Below are 12,377 nucleotides of genomic sequence, written 5' to 3'. Positions count from 1 at the left end.
TCTAAGCCGCTCAGGTTCAGGCACTCAGGTAGTCCTCAGAGGCACAGACTTGGTTGGGCCTGCATTTTGTGCCCTTCCCAGGTCCGAGCAGCTCAGACAAGAAAGACAAGACATACACTTGTCTTTCAATGATGAGGTGTTTGGCAAGTGTGGTTGCTGCGACTTATCGCCTCCCCGCCGCTCGGTTATCTGGGTGTACAACCAGCACACCTTCTCAGGCGGATGTTGACCGTCCAGAACCCCAAGAAGTTTTAGTTAGCAAAGAAGCCTGCTTACAGTTTTGTAGATAATGTCTCTCTGGGGCTGCGATTGCCCCCTTCCAGCTCTGGCTGCCTGTCACCAGAGGAGGATGGTCTGCAGCCGGCTATCTCTGTACAGTCCTTTGTTCTGTGCGCGGGCCTGGCGGTGTCTTAGGTTAGGGCTGGCTTTTCACGTGGTAGATATCCCACAGTCTGGTTTGCTAGCCCAAATTATTTCGCTCAGATAGCGCTCGGGGTATTAAGGCCAGATCCTACTCTAAGCGATGCAGCCCGCGCCGCGCCTCCCTGCCCAGCCCCCGCTTGCTAATGGAGGATGCAGGTGTCTGCGCTGCTTCTCCGCTGGGGGAGTTACCATAGGGCTCGTAATCTGTGGGTTTTAATTGTTTGTTTATTTTTCCTCCCTGTTTTGTTGCCCTCTGTGCTTCCAAGGCTTGGCACAGACTCGGCAGTGAGAATGTTTCCTGGTGTTTGGAAACTTCTCTCTTTTTAAGACTCCCTTCCCGGGACGGAGCTCCATCCCTCCCTCTTTTGTCTCTTTTTTTTGTCTTTTATATTTTTTCCTAACTCCTTTAGAAGACAATGGGTTGCTTTTCTGGGTGCCTGATGTCCTCTGCCGGCATTCAGAAGTTGTTTTGTGGAATTTACTCGGTGTTTAAATGATCTTTTGATGAATTTGTGGGGGAGAAAGTGTTCTCCCTGTCTTATTCCTCTGCCGTCTTAGCTCCTCCCCCCATGCTCCAGTATTCTTGCCTAGAGAACCCCCCTGACAGAGAAGCCTGGCAGGCCACAGTCTACAGGGCCACAAAATGTTGGACACTATCAAAGTGACCCTGTATACATAGACAGTCTTTTCTTTTTGCCTGTGGCAGCTCTTCCCCCATTAGAGTTGAGTGTGAAGGTGGCGCAGCTGCTTGGCTAGCAGGGACCCTGGTGGCACAAAGTGTGTTGGGATACAGACTGCCTCTGCCCCAGGAGTTATGACCCTATCAGGGTCTTTTTTAGACCCTCTTGTAGCTGACAATCAGAAGGCCTCTTTGGTCAGCTTTCTCCATAGCTCTGCCTTTTCAGGCACTTAGAGGGCTCCCTTGCCTGGGGTCCTTCTCTGTTGTTCAGAGCATCAGGCACATAGAGGGCCTCCCCTGGCTAGGGTCCTACTTTGTAGATAAGTGCATCAGGCACTTAAAGGGGCACCTTGGGTGGGGTTCTACTCTGTAGTTCAGTGTGTCAAGCGTTTGATGGACCAGCCTCTCTGTTGTTCGTCTGTTGATGCTGGCCTGTGGGAATAGAGAGGCTATAGTGATGGCCTCACCCCCTACACGTGACTCTGCAGTATTGCCTTGCTTCCATGCTGCCCAGCTATCCCACTACAATCTCCTCCCTCACATCCCCTTGATCAATCTCTCCACAGTCAACAGCAGCCCTCAGCCTGGAATTGCTCTACAGTCTGTAAACTCCAGCTCCCAGCTGCTGTGCATTCCAGGGGACCAGCATTCCTATATGGGGTATGTATGACTACAGCAAGGAATGTCTGATTCTCATTGCATTTAGACTGCCACAGATCAGCTGTTTCACTCTCAGCCTTAAATGTTTCTGCTCTGACTCAGACAGTTGCCCTAATGTAGAGATTGGATGCCTGCTTCAGTTCTCCCACCTGCTGATGGCAGGTCAAGTCCTACTAACACTCCTGCTTTTTCCCCTAGTTCCTTTGATCTACCAAGTTTTGCATGATTCTGTATATTCTTTTCCACTGCTCAGGTACTCCTGTCCACTCCCAGCTGGTGTTCTGCATGTACGTCTGTGTGTGAAGGTGTATTCTTAATGTATCTATGGAGAAAGATGTATTCCATGTCCACCTACTCCTTTGCCATCTTGCTCTCCCCTGCAAAGAGATTCTTTATGAAATACAAAGATCAATAATTTTGTTTAAAGGATACAGTTATTAGATTAAATAACATTAATAAACCATAAACCTAATTAGATATTTCTTTAAATGCATGTAGCCACAGGTTTGTGTCCAAAGTTTCCAATATTCATGATTAGATTTTAGAGGGAGGGATTTTAGAAAAGGAGCCTAGATGAAATTATGGAATGGGAAAATTCAAAGAAAGTTGCTACTGAAATCAGGATGGAATTTGAGGACTGTCCCTGACACCCAATAGCCATGTGCTCTCAGACAGTTTGTTGCCATTCCAACTTTTTGTTTCATTCTCTGAAAAGTGAATTTGGTCATCTAGAACTTCTAACCTTAATGAGCTTATAAGTGATACTCATTAAAATCTTAACACAATGCAGAAGTTAAATACATCATAGCTCATTTTGTTTTTCTGCTGAAATACAGGGAAATATTGAAATGTAAACTAATATTTGAAAATAACTGAGTATTCGCAATCATTGAGGTCATTACTTTTAGATGGTTTTGTTAGTTATGTCCTTGTGCTATGTGTATTATGTACTAAGTTACTGCAGTCGTGTCTGACTCTTTGCAACCCCAACAGGCTCCTGTGTTCATGGGATTCTTCAGGCAAGAATACTGGAATGGGTTTCCATTCCTCCTCTGGGCCATCTTCCTGACTCAGGAATCAAACCTATGTCTCTTAAATCTCCTGCATTAGCAGGCAGGTTCTTTACTACTAGCACCACCTGGGAAGTTATGTCCTTAGTGTCTTCTTTTTTAATATAAATTTATTTATTTTAATTGGAGGCTAATTACTTTACAATATTGTATTGGTTTTGATTCTGTGCTTTTCGTGTGTGTGTGTGTATGTACACACTTTCACTAAGTCGCTTCAGTTGTGTCCAACACTTTGCGACCTACGAGCTGTGGTCCAGAGAATACTGGAGTGGCTTGCCATTTCCTGCTTCAGAGGATCTTCCTGACCCAGGGATTGAATCTGTATCTCCTGTGCCTTCTACGTTGGCAGGCACGTTCTTTACCACTAGTGCCACCTGGGAAGCCCAGTGCTTTTCATCTTTCCATCAGTGGATCGCTTTCCTTTAAGATACAGGTTTGGCCCTATTGCCAACAGGAAAACACCTGTCCTTCAGAAGAATTTCAGGAAATTTGGGAACAGTATCAAATCAAACATTTTGCTTTCTTCTGAATTTGTATTCTAGTTCTTGGAACTCACCCTTATCTTCCTCCTAAGGGCAATTTAACCTAGTTGTTAGGAGCAGGGTCTCTGAGTAATGTGATTAATTTTAGGATATACTCTTGAGGCACAAAGAGGGCAAATGAGTTGAAAATAGATCTTGGGAGACAATTAGAAAATAACTAGCCTGATTTTGCTATATTCCTTCAGTTTTTTTTTTTTATAGGAAAATAAAACTGATCCAAAACAGCAAAAACATGATGTATCTATATTTCAACAAGGCTTTCCAAAATATTTCTCATTAGCAGAAGGATATTCTGACATAAACAACATGCAGATAGATTTTATAAGAGATTCCTAAACTTATTATTTATTCCCTAAGCCAATATATTCTTGTGCAGATTGAAGAAAATGACAAGAGTATTTTCTACTTCCATTGATTTAAATAAATAAATTGAGACACTCTTTTAGGATGCCTGAAGTGAAATAGAATAGAACTCTGCCTGTTTCTCTATATTTGACTTATTTATCAATGAACCTGAATGAGAAAATAAATGTATGCTTCTGACAGTTTTAGGACATATGAACTAACTGGTATTATAAAACTACAAAATCCCACCATGATGAAAGTAGTCAAATGGAGATTTAATGGAGATTTTATTTATATGTTTATTTTTAATATTTATTATGTGTTAATTTATGTGAGTAGAATTTATTTTTGACATATATACATGCACACTCATACCCACCCCACACCTACCTTCCTGTGAAGTTTTCTTTCTTTAATATTTACTTATTAATTTGTCTGTAATGGGTCTTAGTTACAGCATTTAGGAATCTTTATTTGTGGCATGCAAACTCTTAGTTGCAGTATGCGGAAACTATTTTCCTGACCAGGGATGGAATACAGGCCTCTGCACTGGGAGCACAAAGTCTTAGCCACTGGACTACCTGGGAAATCTCCACCACCCTTCACTTCCCAAAAGTTTTGAAAAGTAAACTGCAGAAAGCAAGAGTGGAGAGATCAATTAATGAATTATTACGTGTGATTATAGACTTGAGGTCTTCAGTTGCTTGTATATTCTGTTGGGCCCTAAGTGTGGTAAAACCATCAGAAAGTAGTCTTGTATTGCCCCATATAGTGTGTTGATGAAATACAATAGTACACAAAAATTAAAATATATACTTCTCAAATTTCATCAACCTTATTTAGTCCTCTTCCCCTTGTGTCAGTTGTTCCAAAAGGCATTGGCATTATTTGGAATATTGCACAGTTAAGACTGAAAAATTGTGATTAGTTTCTGTGTAGTACATTATCTCCATCCTTGGAAATTTTTAGATTTCTTTAATACTTTGCCAATTAGCATACTTTTGTTTTCACACTATTCACATGAAGTCAGATGAAATTAACTTCCTTTTATGCAGGAGAAAACTGACATATACTACAAGATTGAATGACTTTCCCAGGGTCATAGCTACTTAATATAAAATGTGACCAGAATTTATTTTTTGACATTCACTCTGAATTTCCCTTATAAATATATCATAGTGCATGGCATTTTGCTTCCTACGATGTTAATATGGATTTTCTATTTCCTTAGCATAAAATAAAGTTTCTGCCTACATTCTCTAACAACTTTTAGTTTATAGAAATAAATTCCATGTGAAAAAGATCAGATAGTATATGAAATCTAGTTCTGCCTATTTTAATATTCAGTTTTTTTAAGAGTTATTATGTGTAGAAGCTAAAAACATGTCCTGAGTATTTTAGATTTGTTCAATTTACCATTTAGGGTAAATATTTTAAAATTTTTTAAATTTAAATTTTTAAAATTAAAAAAAAACACCTAAATAATTTTTAAGTTATTCAGAAAAGTTAACAATGTAAATTAAACAAATTTTGGTATTATATAAACCAATAAAATGTTGTGGTTGCATCATCTGCCAAGTATATGTCCTTTTTCTTTGATGTTATCACAAAATGATAGTTGTAAACATTTTTGTCAAGTGTATGTTGCATCCACAAGAAGATGCCTTGTCAAGACAGCTATATGAAAAGTTAATGAATCACATAGTCCTACCTAGACCATAATATCATGTTCTAGTCATTTCTCAATAATACATTTACCATTCATGTTATGTACAATTTTAAAATCTAGTGACATATAAAATGTGACATAAAAATAAATGACATCATTTCTCAATAATACATTTACCATTCATGTTATGTACAATTTTAAAATCTAGTGATATATAAAATGTGACATAAAATAAATGACATATTTATTAATAAAATAAAAACAATCTACTATCCTTCATTTCACAATACACATAGAAAAAATCAGACAACACTTACAATTTAACTCTTGACAACTTGATCTGAGCTGATAATCGTAAAGTTTACTCCTTAAAGCCATACCATATTTTCTCATAATTTTCATTTGTTTATATTAATCATGAGTCACTAATAAAAATAATACAATAAAATAAAGTTTTAGGTTAAAAAATAATGATGATAATTCACAGAAAAGATTTTATTCAAGTGACTTTGGACACCTATTTTGTTGTTTTGTCTGGGCTGGTCTTTTAATTTTCTGAGAATTACTGCTGTCTCCATCCATATGATTATCATGGAAAGAACAATTTTTAAAAATATGATCCTCCCCTTATAAATAAACTTGACATTAAATAGCAGGAATCTGATCTAGGTTCTGCAAATCAATTTCTTGGAATTTTAGAACTTGAAATATTGTTGAATCTTTAAACATTCAGACATAATATAGTGTCAGTTAGTGTTCAGTTTGTTGTTCTTTAGTCGCTGAGTCAAGTCCAACTCTTTACTGACTCCTGGCACTATAGCCCACCAGGCTCCTTTGTCCATGGCATTTTCCTGGCAAGAATAGTGGAGCGGGTTCCATTTCCTACTCCAGGGGATCTTCCTGACCCAGAGATCAAACCTGTGTCTCCTGCATTGCAGGCAGATTCTTTACCACTGAGCCACCAGAGACCCAAGTGTTAAATTAGATTTGATTATAAATAAAGGGGCTTCTCTGGTGACTCAAATAGTAGTCTACTTGCAGTGCAAGAGACCCAGGTTTGATCCCTGGGTTGGGAAGATCCCCTAGAGAAGGGAATGGCAACCCACCCCAGTATTTTTACCTGGAGAACCCCATGGACAGAGGAACCTGGTGGGCTACAGTTCATAGGCTTACAAAGAGTTGGACATGACTGAATGGCTAACACTTTTGCTTTTAACGGTGATTTAAGTGAGTAGAAGATTACTTGAAAGTGAAAGAGCTTTTCAGAAACTTATTTATCTCTCATATTAAAGAAATACTGAGGTAGGTACTCCTCTATCGGTTTAGTGAAACCATAATCACCAGGTCACTAGGTTCCTTCTGTATTTTTCACTCTGCCATCCTGAACACTAATTTCCATCTTTTGTGGGTGTTATCACCCAATATGACTGCTGGCACTCTAGCTGTCGCATTTTCCCTTTAGTCAATAGACAGGAACGATGAAGGAAAACATCAAATGCTAACTTAGGGTTTCCTCTTGAATAAATTTTACCTCTTTGGCCACCACTGTGGGAAAAGAGGCTAGAAAATATGACCTTTATTCTGTGAGGCAGGGTGGGTCATCTATATATCACAGTTGTATTATCAATAAAGTTGGGAATAAATGGTATTGTTCCAGTCAGTAGTGACCCACATCATAAAAGTGAGGCTTAGAGGATGGTGGTGTTTGTGTTCTGTCAGTGAACTGGAGAATAGAAAAGACTATTTAAGAAAAAGTAAGGCAGACATTTAAGGAACAATGTGTGAGAAAAAGTGATCAGCCTGCTCTCTACAGCAGCCCCTTCCTGGCTGCATCCCTGCCCAATATCACTCCCCAGTAAAAAAAAGTGGGAGGCCTATAATTCAAGCCCACCATTGAGTCCCCATTCTGTACTTTATTAGCTATCATTTTTGTCCTCTTCAAATTCTTATATGTCAAAAGAAAATAATAATCCCATGCCATAAGATTTTTTTCCCTAAAACTAAAAGACAATACATCAATATTTGTGAATTATAATGTACTATAAAAGGAAAGTTTAAACTGTTTTGATGGTAATATTAGTTAACCCCAGAATATGACAGTGCTTTGAGAATTAAAGAAGTTTACATCAGGATTGATTCTAAATTAAGAAAATTAAAAGTGCTACCCACTATTTGATTCAATCTAGATTTAGTCAGGAGATGACAAAAAATTAAGGAAAAGTCAGAAGGAATAAAATTCTTGACATGGCAGTGTTACAGGACTTTGGTTATGAAACGGTTGTCCAACATGGTCCAGTTTTGTGTAATTGTATTTGTTCCATCTCACAGCAGGAGTCTTGGATGACTTTCATCTCCAGATCTCCATGAAATTTCAGTTGACCAGGCTCCCTACATGGTTTTTCATTTGACCTTAAGCTCTAAGAAGCAGGAATCCACCTGCAATTCAGGAGACCCCAGTTTGATTCCTGGGTCAGGAAGATCTGCTGGAGAAGGGATAGGCTACCCACTCCAGTATTCTTTGGCTTCTTTTGTGGCTCAACTGGTAAAAAATCTGCCTGCAATGTGGGAGACCTGGGTTTGATCCCTGGGTTGGGAAGATCTCCTGGAGAAGGCAAAGGCTACCCACTCCAGTCTTCTGGCCTGGAGAATTCCATGGACTCTAACAGTCTATGGGGTCTCAAACAGTGAGACACGACTGAGTGACTTTCACTTCACTAAGCTCTAAGAAGCAAAGCAATCTTCATTGACTCATTTGCTTTTATTCCTAAATTGGAAATATTTTTGTATTCTGTTACAGAATGATGCAACCATTTTTATCTATCCATCTATCACTTATTCTTCTATCTTTCCTTCTTTAATTACACAATCATTTGATAAACACTGAATATGCATTAGATATTGTTAGAAAGCCAGTGATATATAGGGTATCATGTCCACATTAAAAATATTGTACTCTAAGATTTGAGACAGCATGTGTATGTAATACATACTGAAGTCATAGAGCACAACAAACTACTGCTGAAATTTCCTGACAATAAGGGTTACAAAAAAAATGAGACTAGCTATACCATTTGACATATAACTATGTATATATAATCTTGATATAAAGGGTTATTTTTCACTATTTTTATTTAACCATTAGGTAGTGATCTTTTTGAGAAGCACTATTGCATTCAAATTGATCTCCCAAAATAATTTCTTCATCTTTGATCTCAATCAAGTTCCATACTTTCAAAGTTTGTTTTCTCCTGATCTCCTATTGTCCTTTAGCATTCTGCAACATATTCAATCTAAATATGTTATCCTACGTGGCAGACCCTCACTCTGACTTCTCTATGTGATTATTACATCATCATATTCTCAGTTAATTAGACCAAATAAATCAGAATCATTGGTAACAAACATTCTCTTTCTTTGGTTCGGCATTCCTTTGTTTCATCATTTTCCTTCTTGCTCTCTCTCATACAACTATTCCTTTCTTTCCTTTTTCACATCAACTATCTTTGGCAGTATATGGAACACTTTAGCTCATTATTCAGGTTTGGTTTTGATGCTAAATACCCTTTATACAATTATCTAGATCACTAAATACCCACTATATCTTGTGCTGCTCAGGGCTATGTGTGGAAGAATGGCGGGCTTAAAAGAATGTTTGGAAGGAAACTCTGATATCGGGCTTGACCTGCCACAGTTGGTGGATCACATGGGAAACAAAGACACTGCCGGAGTAGATCAGTGGACCAACAAAGGAGGACCCATTGCATAGAAGCAGCTGGAAACATTCCCAAGCCGCCTCATCAAACACCTTGCCCCTGTAGATACACATACATAGATGAGCTCCATCCGCATGGACTCCACAACCCAACTGTGAACCTAGTTTCCACATCTCTGTCTTTTGAAGACAGCTTTGTCCTATTGACGGTCAACATTCACCTTCCTCTTTTGAGAAGCATTTTTCCATTATGTGTTCATAATATCAATGCCAATAAATGAATGATATTTATGTAGCAAAAAAAAAAAAAAGCCATAAGAGTTATGGCTTATCCAAATGTGGGAGGTGCTGGATAGTACAGAACTGCAAGGCTATAGCTGGATAATTGGAAGAACTACCATGGTTTTCCAAAAGAGGTTGATTCTGCCTTACTTCCATTTGCTAAATTATACACAAGGTCATCTTATCAGCAAACTCTGTACCAGGACAAAACTATGAAGGGAATGCTTTCCCATACTGCTTGTGAGAGTAAATCTTCATTCTACCATTTTGGGAGAAAAATGTTGGCATTATGTACTAATAAATAGTGTATATTCAAATTTGAAATGTCAGACAACTATGGAAATGAAAAGAGTATATATATGTCAGTGCCATATGTACATCTAATAAATAATTTTGAGAAAAATAGCCATGCACTAAGAATACTTCTTGAATGATTCTGTTTATACACATACCCCAGAATAAAAACAGATGAAACATAACTATGGGGTCAGCAAGGCAATTTAGGGAGTAAATTTTAAATGAAAAAAGGAGGAATGATGGGTGGAAAAATTAAAGTGACTTTAAAATTTTAGTAGGGGAAAGAGGAAACTGCAAGTAGAAAAGGATTTGGGAAGATGCTGGAAATATTCTACTTTTTGTCCCTGGTGGAAGTAATATGGGTATTCACTTTGAGATAAATCATACTGTGTATTTTTGTTTAGATGTGTTATGCTTTTCAATAAAGAAGCAGTTTTGTGAAACTCTAATACCTAGAGATAAATTCTCTATTTAAATTTTCTTCCCAGAGTATAAAAATAAAAAAGGATGGTACAAAAATGGAGCACTCATCAAGGCAGTGACAAAATGTTAAGGATATTCAGATAACAGAAGCAATAGATGTACTGTTCAATCTATTGTGTTACCATGGTTATGTTTACAAAACTACATGCTCGGTCCCTACTGAAGTAAAATAATGTAAAAACTGCTTATCTAAAAGCCAAAGTCAAAATTCCCTTCTCTTCCTGTGAGCATGGACTCTTTCTAATAGGAAATGGCAGAGGAAATACTCAGGACATCTCATACTTTGAAACTTATACCAGTTTTAAAAATTATTGAGAGGGTTATTTATTGCTATAGAAAAATAAATGCTTAAAAAGTTACCATTTTTAAAGTGAAAGTCATATAAAACGGAGGGAAATGTGAAGAGATATATTACAAAATTGTCAGGTAATAGGTTGCATACCAAGTCTAAAAAGAAGGAAATGCAGGAAGCTGTACTTCAGAATTTCTACTTCATTAATTTTCTGTTCTAAAGCTATAAATCTCTAGTTCTGTAGCAGTTTTGGAAATTTCTTTATAAAGATTAGATTTCATGGTTTCATATCCATAAAACATAACTTTATATCCAGTTTTATAAGAAGTCTGTGTAGAATGAAATCCATTTAATGTAGTAAGAATTCTTACTACCACATGTAGTATGAATGCTTTTTCTATGAAAATGATTTCAAATTTCAAACCATGCAACTCATAGTGAACATCATTGAGATCAATGCCTATGCCAGCATACATCAAGGATGTAATCAATATAAACAGTTCATGGTTGACATTTTGTTAAATATGGTAGCCACATTAGTGAGCATTCTGTCAATGGATGACCAACTCCACTGAAAGTTGAATCAGATATTTGTTTTACCAAATGTATATAGCAAAGTCTTTCAGTTAGATACCCAATAAATTTATAAATTTTAAAAATTTCTTACATTATACAGTAAGGGTCTACTTGACCCCATAAATAATTCATTAATTTTATTTCTTACTCTTTAATATGTAACTACCAATCACCCTTAATAATTACCATATCCCTCCTCCCTCCTCAGCAGACTATCTGTCCCTAATTACTTTTAACTATTTTTTGCTTAAGAATATTATATATTTTTAAGATTTTTTTTGTTGTCTCTTGTATGATCCAAAGTCCCAGAAGGAAACAGATGGCATACTCCAAAATGAAGTAATTAAGAAGAGTTTTAATAAAGCAGCTAATTATAAAGTCGTGGGTGAAGTGAAGAGAACCATTATGGAAAGGTGCAGTAACCCCAGGCTAGTGAACTTGAATCAGCAAGGGAGAGGAGTGTTTCCTGCAAATACAAGAGAACTATGTCCAGGAGTTGTGATGTTCCCTAGAGACAGTGAATGAATCTAAGTGAAAGATGCCCTGGCTGTATTGTCGCCCACCCTGTGTTCTGCCAATGCCTCCCACTAGCTGAAGCTAACTGTAACCAGAAGGCAAAGGAGCCTACTTGTACAGTTCATAAAGATGAAATATTTTGCTAAGCAGAGAAGGATGAAGCAAACAGAAAATATCCATCATGTATGCCTGAATTAACATGAGAAAGACCTCATATTTGTGTTATGGCACATTATAATGATTTGCAGGCTCATTTATATTTTCTTTTGAAGTTTTTTCCTGATGAATTGTCCTGTAATCTTAATTTTTGTGCATTATTAACTCTATAACCTATACATTTTGTTTTTAAATCAAAAACACCATGAGTTCAGAAACCCTATTAGCTTACTAGTTTAGGTTTTTCCACACATTTGGAGTCAGACAAAAAAATGACTTCAATTCTCCCTCTTTTATCTTAAAGATATGTTAATTAGATCAGCCTCATTTTCTTCTTTTGAACAATGGAGATTGTCTAATAATACCTAGTAATAAGTTTCTAAAGGAATAGATGAAAAGATTTTTAAACTGTTTAATACAAGTCCAGTCTTGGGCTTCCAAAAAGGCGGAAACTGAAATACACCCTGCATTCATTAAGCAGAAATATAAGACAGGAATATAAAACAAGGAAGACTTCCAAAACAAGAATGCATTTCTGAGTTCACTGCTGTTATGGGTCACTGATGTCTGATCATACCAGTACATTATGAAAAGCCTATTAAATGCATTTTAGAACTGATTACCCAGAGGGGAAAAAATGAAACCTATATCCATTAGTTCTAATTCTCTTTTGCT

The 12,377-nt window shown here is 37.2% G+C and overlaps 1 long non-coding RNA gene across 1 annotated transcript; it reads left to right on the top strand.

The window, feature by feature from the left end:
* Window positions 1-1,667: 1,667 nt before the first annotated feature.
* Window positions 1,668-9,783, top strand: LOC147359243 (uncharacterized). Its single transcript, XR_015140209.1, has 2 exons — window positions 1,668-1,762; window positions 9,004-9,783. It is a non-coding gene; the product is annotated as an uncharacterized LOC147359243 (long non-coding RNA).
* Window positions 9,784-12,377: the final 2,594 nt, after the last annotated feature.

Source organism: Bos grunniens, chromosome 14 (genome assembly GCF_055505025.1).
Source record: "Bos grunniens cultivar Pamir isolate PY7600 chromosome 14, Bosgru_T2T1.0, whole genome shotgun sequence".
Classification (NCBI taxonomy): domain Eukaryota; kingdom Metazoa; phylum Chordata; class Mammalia; order Artiodactyla; family Bovidae; genus Bos; species Bos grunniens.
The sequence above is the reverse complement of the archived record's forward strand: the minus strand, read 5'-3'. Positions and strand labels throughout refer to the sequence as shown.